The 11,060-nt window shown below is 45.3% G+C and overlaps 1 protein-coding gene across 2 annotated transcripts in view; it reads right to left on the bottom strand.

The window, feature by feature from the left end:
• Nucleotides 1-11,060, bottom strand: part of SLC39A11 (solute carrier family 39 member 11) — a 329,009-nt gene that overhangs the window by 266,992 nt on the left and 50,957 nt on the right. The window lies entirely within an intron of this gene.

Here is an 11,060-nt window from a genome sequence, read left to right as displayed (position 1 = left end):
CAAAAAACCTGCCAATAAGAGTATTCACTTTGGCAGTTCAGTACAAATAGTTTGGAAAAATCAATAATTTTCCTATGCAAAAACAATAGCCAGATAGAATATACTATGAAAGAAAAGATCCCATTTACAACAGAAGCTAAAGGAAATGCAATATCCAGGAATACACTCAAAGAGAAATATGAAAAATCCTGATGAAGAAAACTGAAAATGCTACCGAGAGACATAATCAATGACTTGAATAAGTGGAGTTGTGTACCTCGTCCATAGATAGGAAGTCTCATCACCCTAAATCTGTCACTTCTGCCTAAATGAATCTATAAATTTGAAACAAACCCCATAAAAATACCTACAAGATGTTACTGAAACTAGAAAGTTGATTCTAAAGTTTGCATGGAGAATCAGTCTATAAGAATAACCAAGAGGGACTTCCCTGGTGGCGCAGTGGTTAAGAATCCACCTGCCAATGCAGGGGACATGGGTTCGATCCCTGGTTCAGGCAGATCTCACATGCCGCGGAGGAACTAAGCCTGTGTGCCACAACTACTGAGCCTACACTCTGGAGCCTGCGAGCCACAACTACTGAGCCCACATGCCACAACTACTGAAGCCCGCGCGCCTAGAGCCCATGCTCTGCAACAAGAGAAGCCACTGCAATGAGAAGCCCACACACCGCAATGAAGAGTAAGTAGCCCCGCTCACTGCAACTAGAGAAAGCCCGCGCGCAGCAACGAAGACCCAACACAGCCAAAAAGTTAATTAATTAATTAATTGATTTTTTTAAAAAAAGAAAAAAGAATAACCAAGAAACTTTTGAAAAAGAAAAGTAATACGGTGCGGGGGGGGGGGCGGCTAACAGACAATAAAACAAAATTCCAATCACTGAAACAGTGTAGACACGACTAGATAGACCACAAAAAGTTAAAGCAGCACTGTACAATAAAAATATAGTGTGAGACACAAATGCAATGCTAAATGTTTTAATAGCCACAATAAACATGGTAAAAAGAAACAGGTGAAATCAATCTCAGTAATATATTTTATGTTACCCAATACATCCAAAATATTAGCACCTTAACATGTTGGCAATAAAAAATTACTAATGAGATATTTTATATATATATGCATATATATGTATGTGTGTGTGTATGTATATATTTAGTAAATCTTCCAAATCTGGTGTGTAAATGGTGCATGTAAAATTTTACATTTACAGCACATCTCAGCTTGGGCTAGCCACATTTCATATGCCGAACAGCTACATATGGCTAACGGCTGACACGTTATTCACCTTAGGACTAAAAAAATCCAGAAATAAAAAATAAATACTTTTTCTAATTTAGTGAATAATATAGTTGGCATTTCATACCAATGGAGAAAAGATGTATTATTCAATAAATTAGGTATTAGGACTTCCAGGAGCCATCTGGAAATACATGGATCCTAATCTCTACCTCACTTCTTATACCAAAATGGATTCCAGATGGATGAAATGTTTAAATGGAAAAAATGGAAACAAAGGCATAGAAAAAACAGATAGTATTTTGAATCATCTTGGAATGAGGAAGACTTTACTAAGTAAGACTCAAGAAAAATTATGAAGTTCAAATAAGTACAAATTAAATGAAAATCTACATAGAAGCACCATAAAGTTGTAAGTGACAAGCTGAGAAAATAATTGTGATAATATGACAGATAATTTCCTCAGCATAAAAGCAACTCCAAAATAATAATAAGACCAACAACACAATAGAAAAGTAATAGAAAGATACAGACGATACACAGAAAGGGAAATATAAATGGCTTTGAAACATAAGGAAAGATGCCCAAGCTGACTTATAAGAAGAGAATGGCCCAAAAGACTCCACAAAATACCATTCTGTCTATCCCTATTGATAAAAAAAAAAAAAAAAATCCAAAAGTTTGCTAAAACCCCACAGTGTTGAGGGTGTCCTTCTCAGACATTGCTGGTTCAAGTGTGAATTGGGGGCTTCCCTGGTGGCGCAGTGGTTGAGAGTCCGCCTGCCGATGCAGGGGACACGGGTTCGTGCCCCGGTCCGGGAAGATCCCACATGCTGCGGAGCAGCTGGGCCCATGAGCCGTGGCCGCTGAGCCTGCGCGTTCGGAGCCTGTGCTCCTCAATGGGAGAGGCCACAACAGTGAAAGGCCCGGGTACCGAAAAAAAAAAAAAATTGTGCCCTCTACAGTGCCCTCTACAGAGGGCAACTGGGGAATTTCTATAAAAATGGAAAATTCACAAACCATTGTATAATCCTACTCTTAGGAATTTCTACTAAAGACATGCTCACATGGACCCAACTGTACACAGTAGATATTCTCCATTCTGATGTGACACAAACTGGTCATTAGTTAATTTTAGTAGTGGACAAAGGGTTGAATCTCCCTTCCCCAAATAATTTTAATTTCAAGCAAATAAATGTGCGTTAACTTGCCCGTCCTGTGACGTTTTAACAGAGAAGCCATTTCAGTGCATCTAGGTCAACTGATCAAGTCTGGTTTCATCTACGTTGCAAAAATCATACCCATAATATTTCATTTACAACCTTCAGATTTGGCTTCTTTAAAGTGGTGTAAGGACTTAAAGATGTGGGAAGAAATCTGAAAACAGAAGCGTTCTCAATTTTTCTGATTCGTTGCCCAGTCTTTGACAGCTGTCTCTGCTATGCCTTATTTGACAGAAATTTGGTAATTCAACACTAGCAAATCTATTCAAAGTGGTTGACTGAACTTTCATCAAAACTCCTTTTCCTGTTTCACCCTCATATTTCATCAATTTGTGTAATATTTGGTTACATCAAATGATTGCAACAAATACAACCGGCATAAATAGTTGCATTAAACAACTGACTCTGGGGGAGCTGAAGACAGGGCAGGATCTCACCAGTTGGTATTCAAAGTGTTACAGGTAACAAAGACAGAGCGTCCGTTAATCAAGCAACTCCATTAAGTCAAGTTCAACAACAATAAAATATGTCTATTTAATGGACCAGGATAGTCACTGCACCACTGTTTATAAGAGTAAAGCATGTGAATCAACCTAAATGTCCCTCAACAGGGGACTGGTTTTAAATGTTACAGGGCCTCCATTTGATGGAATAGTATGCAGTAGTTAAAAAAAAACAAGACCAAAACCCAAAAAACCTAGATGGCTCATTTAGATGTGCTGATATGGAACCCTTCTCTAAGAGTTGATGAAATCAGGGCGTAAAGCAGTTTCAACACATTTATACTTGGGTGCTAAGAGAGACATAGGGCACTTTGGCCTCTGGGGAAATGAAATAGGTAACAGGTAGACAGGAGTGAGAGAGAGACTCACTTTTCACTGAGCATCCTTTCTGTACCTTTTGACTGGCGAGCCATGGGCATACAGTTTTATTTTTTTCAAACAAGAGCCAGGGTACTCTCCACCCTGTCTCAATAAAGATTCCTGATAGTGGGAAAGAAGACACGACATGGGGAAGGCTGAGAAGTGGCAGGTCACTGAGAAAAAGGAGCCCTGTGGCCTGCCCCCATGGCTGGGCCCGAACTCCCAGATGGATTTGGGAATCAAAGAGCAGGGATCTCCCGACCCTCGTTCCCGGGTGGAGCTCGGGGCAGGCAGCACGCTCCAGAGAGGGGGCAGCTGGGGGTGTCCAGGCAGAGAACTCGAGACAGCCTCACCGTTTTCTTTTGACCCAAGGTGGCCCTGGAATAGTGGAATAATCCTGGGAGCCTCAAAGCCACGCTGAGATGGGGGAACTGGGGGCCAGCCTAATAAGTTTCCACCACCCAGGTTGGGGAGCACAGCAAAAAACAGCCATGCCTCCCCCATGGAGGAGAAAGGCCTTGGAAAGGTCCACAAAGCAGAAGAACAAACCCAGCCACCCCCAACCCCACGACAGGCAGAGAGGCAGCCTAGACACCTGAAGAGGCTTGGTACTGCATATGGGCCAAATCCGGCCCACTGCCCATTTTTGTAAATAAAGTTTTATTGAAACCCAGCCATGCCCATTCATTTATGTACTGCCTAGGGCTGTTCTCACACTACAGTGGCGGAACTGAGTAGTCACCACAGGGACCATATGGCCCACAAAGCTGAAAATATTTACCATCTGGCCCTTTACAGGAAAAAAAAACATTGCTGACCCCTGGTCCAGGGAACTCAGAACAACTCAGCAATGACCATGGGGGCCAAAGAGGACCCAGATCAGATGCCTGTGGTCCTCAGCCCCTGAAACGATGTGCCAGGCTGGGCAGTGGGGAGGAGGGTGGGGAAAAACTCTAAATTCACAAGGACTGAGTTTTTGCCATCCCAAGAGAATGAGGGCTTGGAGAGAGATATTAGATACATGGGGTTTGTGGACCGAGATACACTCTCATGGCCCTTACAGGGCTGCAGTTAACATGTAATCATGATCCCCAAGAAAGTGGTTTCATGTTGGATCAGGCCAGCATAAACCAGGACTTTGATGAGGACCTAGGGGCAAACTGATGGAAGCTAGAAAATGTCCAGGCCCATCACCGTTAAATGACCTCAGCGGACGTTATTTGCAATGTTACTTGCTAATTATACAGTGAGCTGGGCCAGCACGTCTTAAAAATTCAAACACAAGATTCCTTTTCAGGATTTCCCTGGTGGCGCAGTGGTTAAGAATCCGCCTGCCAATGCAGGGGACAAGGGTTCGAGCCCTGGTCCGGGAGACCCCCACATGCTGCGGAGCAAATAAGCCCCTGCGCCACAACTACTGCGCCTGCACTCTAGAGCCCGTGAGCCACAACTACTGAGCCCGCGTGCCACAACTACCGAAGCCTGTGCGCCTAGAGCCCGTGCTCCGCAACAAGAGAAGCCACCGCAATGAGAAGCCCGCGCACCACAACAAAGGGTAGCCCCCGCTCACCGCAACTAGAGAAAGCCCACGCGCAGCAACGAAGACCCAACGCAGCCAAAAAGTAGACTCCTTTTCTCTGGGAGTAAGCTTAGGCACACTGAATCCAAAAAGCTTCCCAGGGGCCTGGGTTTTATTCGGGGAGGCAGCAGTTCTCAAAGTGGGGGTCACTGTGAGACCCGGGCCAGCCTCAGCAAAAGCCCAGGAACTCATTAGAAATGCAAATTCTCAGGCCCCATTCCAGACCTCCTGAACCCTCACCCTCTTGGGGGCTGGGCCCAGCAATCCAGGGGACTCACGAGCTAAGGTGTGAGAACCACTGCAGTCGGGCAAAGCCTTTTACAGAAGCCAAGAAAAGTACCGTCACACCGCATCTGGCAGCCAGTCCCTTGTGCCACAAAGTATTTCATCAGGCCCTGAGTCATCCACCATTTCCCCCTGGAAACAGAAGACTAAATGAATAAGGAGGAAGGCCATGTGTTTATACGAAATGTTAACAATACCCCAAGTCTATTTCATTTACTTCTAAAGCTAATGATTCTGCTAACCAGTAACTCTGGCGAATTGCGTGCAGCAGCAATAACCCTCTTATAGGATCGATCTTCTCTGGTTAGGAAACAAAGAAGTCACTCCCCCTAACGATTCAGCCTGCACTGATTTATTTCCTCAGAGCGCTAGGTGGCCCAGACTACGGCCGGCTGGGCATAAGGTCATTAACTCATCGGGGGCTGCAAATCACCCATGAGTGTACCCACTCAGCGTGGCACCAGGTACAAGGCAATGAGCTGCTTGGCCTGAAGTGGTCGGGGAAGGAGAGCCGTAAAGGCTGGGCAGAAAGAGCTGGAGGCACCTGGAGGGGATCAAGTTACACCATCGCTGAGTGTCCGCCCACAGCTCCACTGGCAAGGCTGGTTGCTGTGCCCCTCAACGTCAAGCGGTGCTCATCTGAGATGTTCATTTGTTTGTTTGTTTGTTTGTTTGTTTGCAGTACGCGGGCCTCTCACTGCTGTGGCCTCTCCCATTGCGGAGCACAGGCTCCGGACGCGCAGGCTCAGCGGCCATGGCTCACGGGCCCAGCCGCTCCGCGGCATGTGGGATCTTCCCGGACCGGGGCACGAACCCGCGTCCCCTGCATCGGCAGGCAGACTCTCAACCACTGCGCCACCAGGGAAGCCCTGAGATGTTCATTTCCATCCAAACCCTTGACTAGCATGGAGCCCCAATTTCATTTCTCCCCTATTAATGCCAATGTCTGCCATTTTAATATGGCATCTATTAATCCCCCTGTTATATGTACCCTACCTCCCTGTTATGGGTTCAACTGTGCCCCCCGAAAAGATGCTCTAGTCCTAACCCCCAGTACCTGAGAATGTGACCTGATTTGGAAATGGTGTCTTTGCAGATGATCACGTTAAGATGCGATCATTAGGGTGGGCCCTAATCCAACATGACGATGTCCTTATTAAAAGGGGAAATTCGGATAAAGGGACAGAGACACACAGAAGCCAAAGAACTACCTGGAGCTTTCAGGAACATGGCTCTGCCAACACCTTGAACCCAGCCTTTTAGCCTCCAGAACTGACATGATAAATTTCTGTTGTTTAAAGCACTCAGTGTGTGGCACTTTGTTACGGTGGCCCTAGGAGATTAATACACTCTCCAGGGAGACCCTAGTTCCCCACAAGGCAGGCGGGCACTGGGAGCTGCCTCTAAAAGCGGGACCTACCAGTCTCTGCACAACCTACAGGGGGAGATGCTGAGGCAGAGATTCAAACCACAGCTGGGGAGCCAGACTAGCTGTGCGGGTTCCCAAACCTGGCTGTGCATCTGAAGCCCCCGGTGAAGCTTCTTAGAAATACAGATGTCTGAGCCCTACCCCAGGCCTCCTAAATCAGAATATCAAAGGGTCGGGTAGGAGAAGCCCCCTGCCGAGCACTGACCCACAGACTCTTCCAGGGCCCCTCCAACCGCGGGACTCCATCACTGCTACACAGCTGTATCCTCCACCACGGGCCGCTCCGAGCGGGCCCCAGAGACCAGCAACACCAGCCTCACCTAGGAGCCTGTAAGACATTCAGAATCCCGGGCCCACCCCAGACCCACCAAATCAGAATCTTGCGCGTTAGCGAGATTCCCTAGGCAAATGGTGTACACCTTCAGGTGTGAAAAGCACTTGCAGATGCTCGAGGAAAGGATCAACAAATGAGAATTAAGAGGCAGCACTGCAGAGTCGTCAACGGCATGGACACTGCAGCTGCACTCCTTCGCGGCACCACTCTGGGACTCAAGTCTTTGATCTGGAAAATGGGGCTGATGCAGTCAGTACCTGCCTCATGGGATGGAAGACAATGAGTTAGTACACAGGCACGGCTTAGAACAGCACCTAGCACATAGTAAGCACTCAATAAGTGCCACTTAGCCCCCCAAAAACTAAGGGATGCCCTAGTTACTGTCTTCAACTACAATGACTACAGTTTTTTATACAAGAAGGGGAAGAATAAAAGGATAGGATATTACGGAGCTCTGCAGAGACCCAAAGTTCTCTCTCATTAAGTATTTACCAGAGGGACTTGGGTAAAGTATATTCAACTTGATTGAACGGGCACTTAGCAAAGACTGATTTGCGACAAATAGAACAGAATGAACAAATCAGCCCACAGTCCACTGAAGAACTCAATGAGAGGAATCTACTGCTCCCCATGGCAAACTGATCCATATTAAAAATGCTCCCCATGCCCTGAAGAAGGAACAAGAATGGGCTATTACAGGAACATGTGGGTTGCATTATATTTCTACGGAAAATTTCTGAAAAAAAAGAATTTTTTTTCTTTGAGTGAAGCCAAAGTTCTGAACCAGAATACTCTCTCCGGGTCCTTCCCCATTTCCCAAATTTATGAAATTTACAGAGAAAGGTGACATTCTAAAGTCAAGCAGAGGGATTTCCCTGGTGGCACACTGGTTAAGAATCTGCCTGCCAATGCAGGGGACACGGGTTCGAGCCCTGGTCCGGGAAGATCCCACATGCTGTGGAGCAACTAAGACCATGCGCCACAACTACTGAGCCCGCACTCTAGAGCCCGCGAGCCACGACTACTGAAGTCTGCGTGCCACAACTACTGAAGCCCGCCTGCCTAGAGCCTGCGCTCCGCAACAAGAGAAGCCACCGCGGTGAGAAGCCCACGCACCACAATGAAGAGTAGCCCCCGCTCAGCAATGAAGACCCAACGCAGCCCAAGGGGGGGAAAAAAAAAATGAAGTCAAGCAGAAAGGGTATCTCTCATCCACTCGCCCATCCAAAAAAATGACAACTTTTAAAAATAAACAGCGGGGGGCTTCCCTGGTGGCGCAGTGGTTGAGGGTCCGCCTGCCGATGCAGGGGACGCGGGTTCGTGCCCCGGTCCGGGAAGATCCCACGTGCCGCGGAGCGGCTGGGCCCGTGAGCCATGGCCGCTGAGCCTGCGCGTCCCGAGCCTGTGCTCCGCAACGGGAGAGGCCACAGTGGTGAGAGGCCCGCGTAACGCAAAAAATAAATAAATAAAAGTGATAAAAAATAAATAAATAAACAGCGGGGATCGGGGGTGGGGCGGGGGTGGGGACAGACTGTTTCTTCCAATGTTCTTGTCCTGGACCCTAGAGGAGCAAAGCCTAGTTTACATTACATTTGAGTCACAGCATGGATGGTTTTAAAAGTGTCCATAAACCAGAAAAGAGATACACATAAAAGATGGTAACTAAATAGATGGTTTCTATTTTTTTTCTTTGTTTGTTAGCTGAGTAGATCTAAAACAAATGAAAAAATTCCCAGGCTTGTGTTTTAAATGTCCATAAACCAGAAAAGAGATACACATAAAAGACGGTAACTAAATAGATGGTTTCTATTTTTTTTCTTTGTTTGTTAGCTGAGTAGATCTAAAACAAATGAAAAACTTCCCAGGCTTGTGTTTTAAATAGCCAAGTGTTCATTTTGCAAGTATAGCTATCTTTCATTTTATGAAATCAAAAGTTTTGTTTTTTAAAGTTAACTATAAACAGTTGATTTCTTTTAGGAGGAAGACTCTATTTTGCCACTGATTTCCACTTTTTAAAATAGAGGTGCCAAGCTTTTGCACAGCAAAGGAAACCATCTACAAAACAAAAAGACAACCTACTGAAAATATTTACAAATGGTATGACTGTTAAGGGATTAATAGCCAACATATAAACAGCTCATACAACTCAACATCAAAAACAAACAAACAACCAACCCTATTTTAAAAATGGGCAGAAGAACTGAATAGACATTTTTCCAAAGAGGAAATGCAGATGGGCAACAGGCACATGAAAAGATGCTCAACATCGTTAATTATCAGGGAAATACAAATCAAAACCACAATGAGATATCACCTCACACCTGTAAGAATGGTTATCGCCAGACAGAACACAAACAGAAACGTTGGTGAGAATGTGGAGAAAAGGGAGCCCTCGTGCACTGCTGGTGGGAATGTAAGTTGCTGCAGCCGCTATGGAGAACAGTGTGGAGGTTTCTCAGAAAAACTAAAAATAGAACTACCATATGACCCAGCAATTCCACTCCTGGGTATATATCTAGCACTAGTCTGAAAAGATGTATGCCCCCCAATGTTCATAGCAGCATTATGTACAATTGTGAAGATATGGAAGCAACCTAAGTGTCCATCAACAGATGAAAGGATAAAGATGTGGTATATATAAATATATATACAATGGAATACTACTCAGCCATAATAAAAGAATGAAATTTTGCCATGTGCAGCAACATGGACGGACTTGAAGGGCATTATGCTAAGTGAAGTAAGTCAGAGAAAGACAAATACTGCATGATATCACTTATGTGTGGAATCTAAAAAATACAACAAACTAGTGAATATAACAAAAAAGAAAAAGATTCACAGATACAGCGAACATACTAGTGATTACCAGTGGGGAGAGGGAAGAGGGGAGGGGCAAGATAGGGGCAGGGGATGAACAGGTACAAACTATTATGTATAAAATAAGCTACAAGGATATATTGTACAACATGGGGAATATGGCCAATATTTTATAAGTGGAATATAACCTTTAAAAATTGTGAATCACTATATTGTACATCTGTAATTTATATCATATTGTACAGTAACTATGCTTCAATTAAAATAACAGAGGTGCCATATTTGAAAAGAAATTTCTCCCCCAGTAAATTAAATTGAAAAGCCTGGATAGGAAAAGAGTCAACAAGGAAGTCAAATAACCCTATTAAAATATGGGCAAAGGACTTGAATACACATTTCTCCAAAGATGCTACACAAATGGCCAACTTACGAAAAGATGCTCAACATCATGAATCATAAGAGAAATTAAAAACCACAATGATGTGTCATCTCACACCAATTAGGATGGCTACTATCAAAGAAGGAAGGAAGGAAGGAGGGAGGGAGGGAGGGAGGGGGGGGGGACATCACGAAAGAAAAGGAGAGAAGGGAAGGGAAGGGAAGAGAAAACAACAGAAGAGAACAAGTTTTGCTGAGAATGTGGAGAATTTGGAACCCTTGTGCCCTGTTGGTAAGATTGTAAAACGGTGCAACTGCTATGGTAAACAATATGGAGTTTCCTCAAAAAATTAAAAGCAGAACTACCATACGATCCATCAATCCCACTTCTGGGTTTCCAAAGAATTGAAAGCAGAATCTCGGTGAGATATTTACAAACTCACGTTCACAGCAGCACTACTCACAATAGCCAAGAGGTGGAAGCAATCCAAACATTCATCAACAGATGAATGGGTAAACTAAACGTGGCATACACACACAGGCACACACACACAGACACAGACACACACACGCACACAGTGGGATATTATTCAGCCTTAAAAAGGAAGGAAGTTCGGACACATGCTACAACATGGATGAACCTTGAGGACATACTAGGTGAAATAAGCCTGTCATAGGGACTTCCCTGGTGGCACAGTGCTTAAGAATCCGCCTGCCAGGGCTTCCCTAGTGGCACAGTGGTTGAGAGTCTGCCTGCCGATGCAGGGGACACAGGTTCGTGCCCTGGTCCGGGAGGATCCCACATGCCGCGGAGCGGCTGGGCCCCATGAGCCGTGGCCGCTGAGCCTGCGCGTCCGGAGCCTGTGCTCCGCAAGGGGAGAGGCCACAACAGTGAGAGGCCCGCATACCGCAA

This window comes from Lipotes vexillifer, unplaced genomic scaffold (genome assembly GCF_000442215.2).
Source record: "Lipotes vexillifer unplaced genomic scaffold, Lipotes_vexillifer_v1.1 scaffold518, whole genome shotgun sequence".
Classification (NCBI taxonomy): Eukaryota; Metazoa; Chordata; class Mammalia; order Artiodactyla; family Lipotidae; genus Lipotes; species Lipotes vexillifer.
The sequence above is the reverse complement of the archived record's forward strand: the minus strand, read 5'-3'. Positions and strand labels throughout refer to the sequence as shown.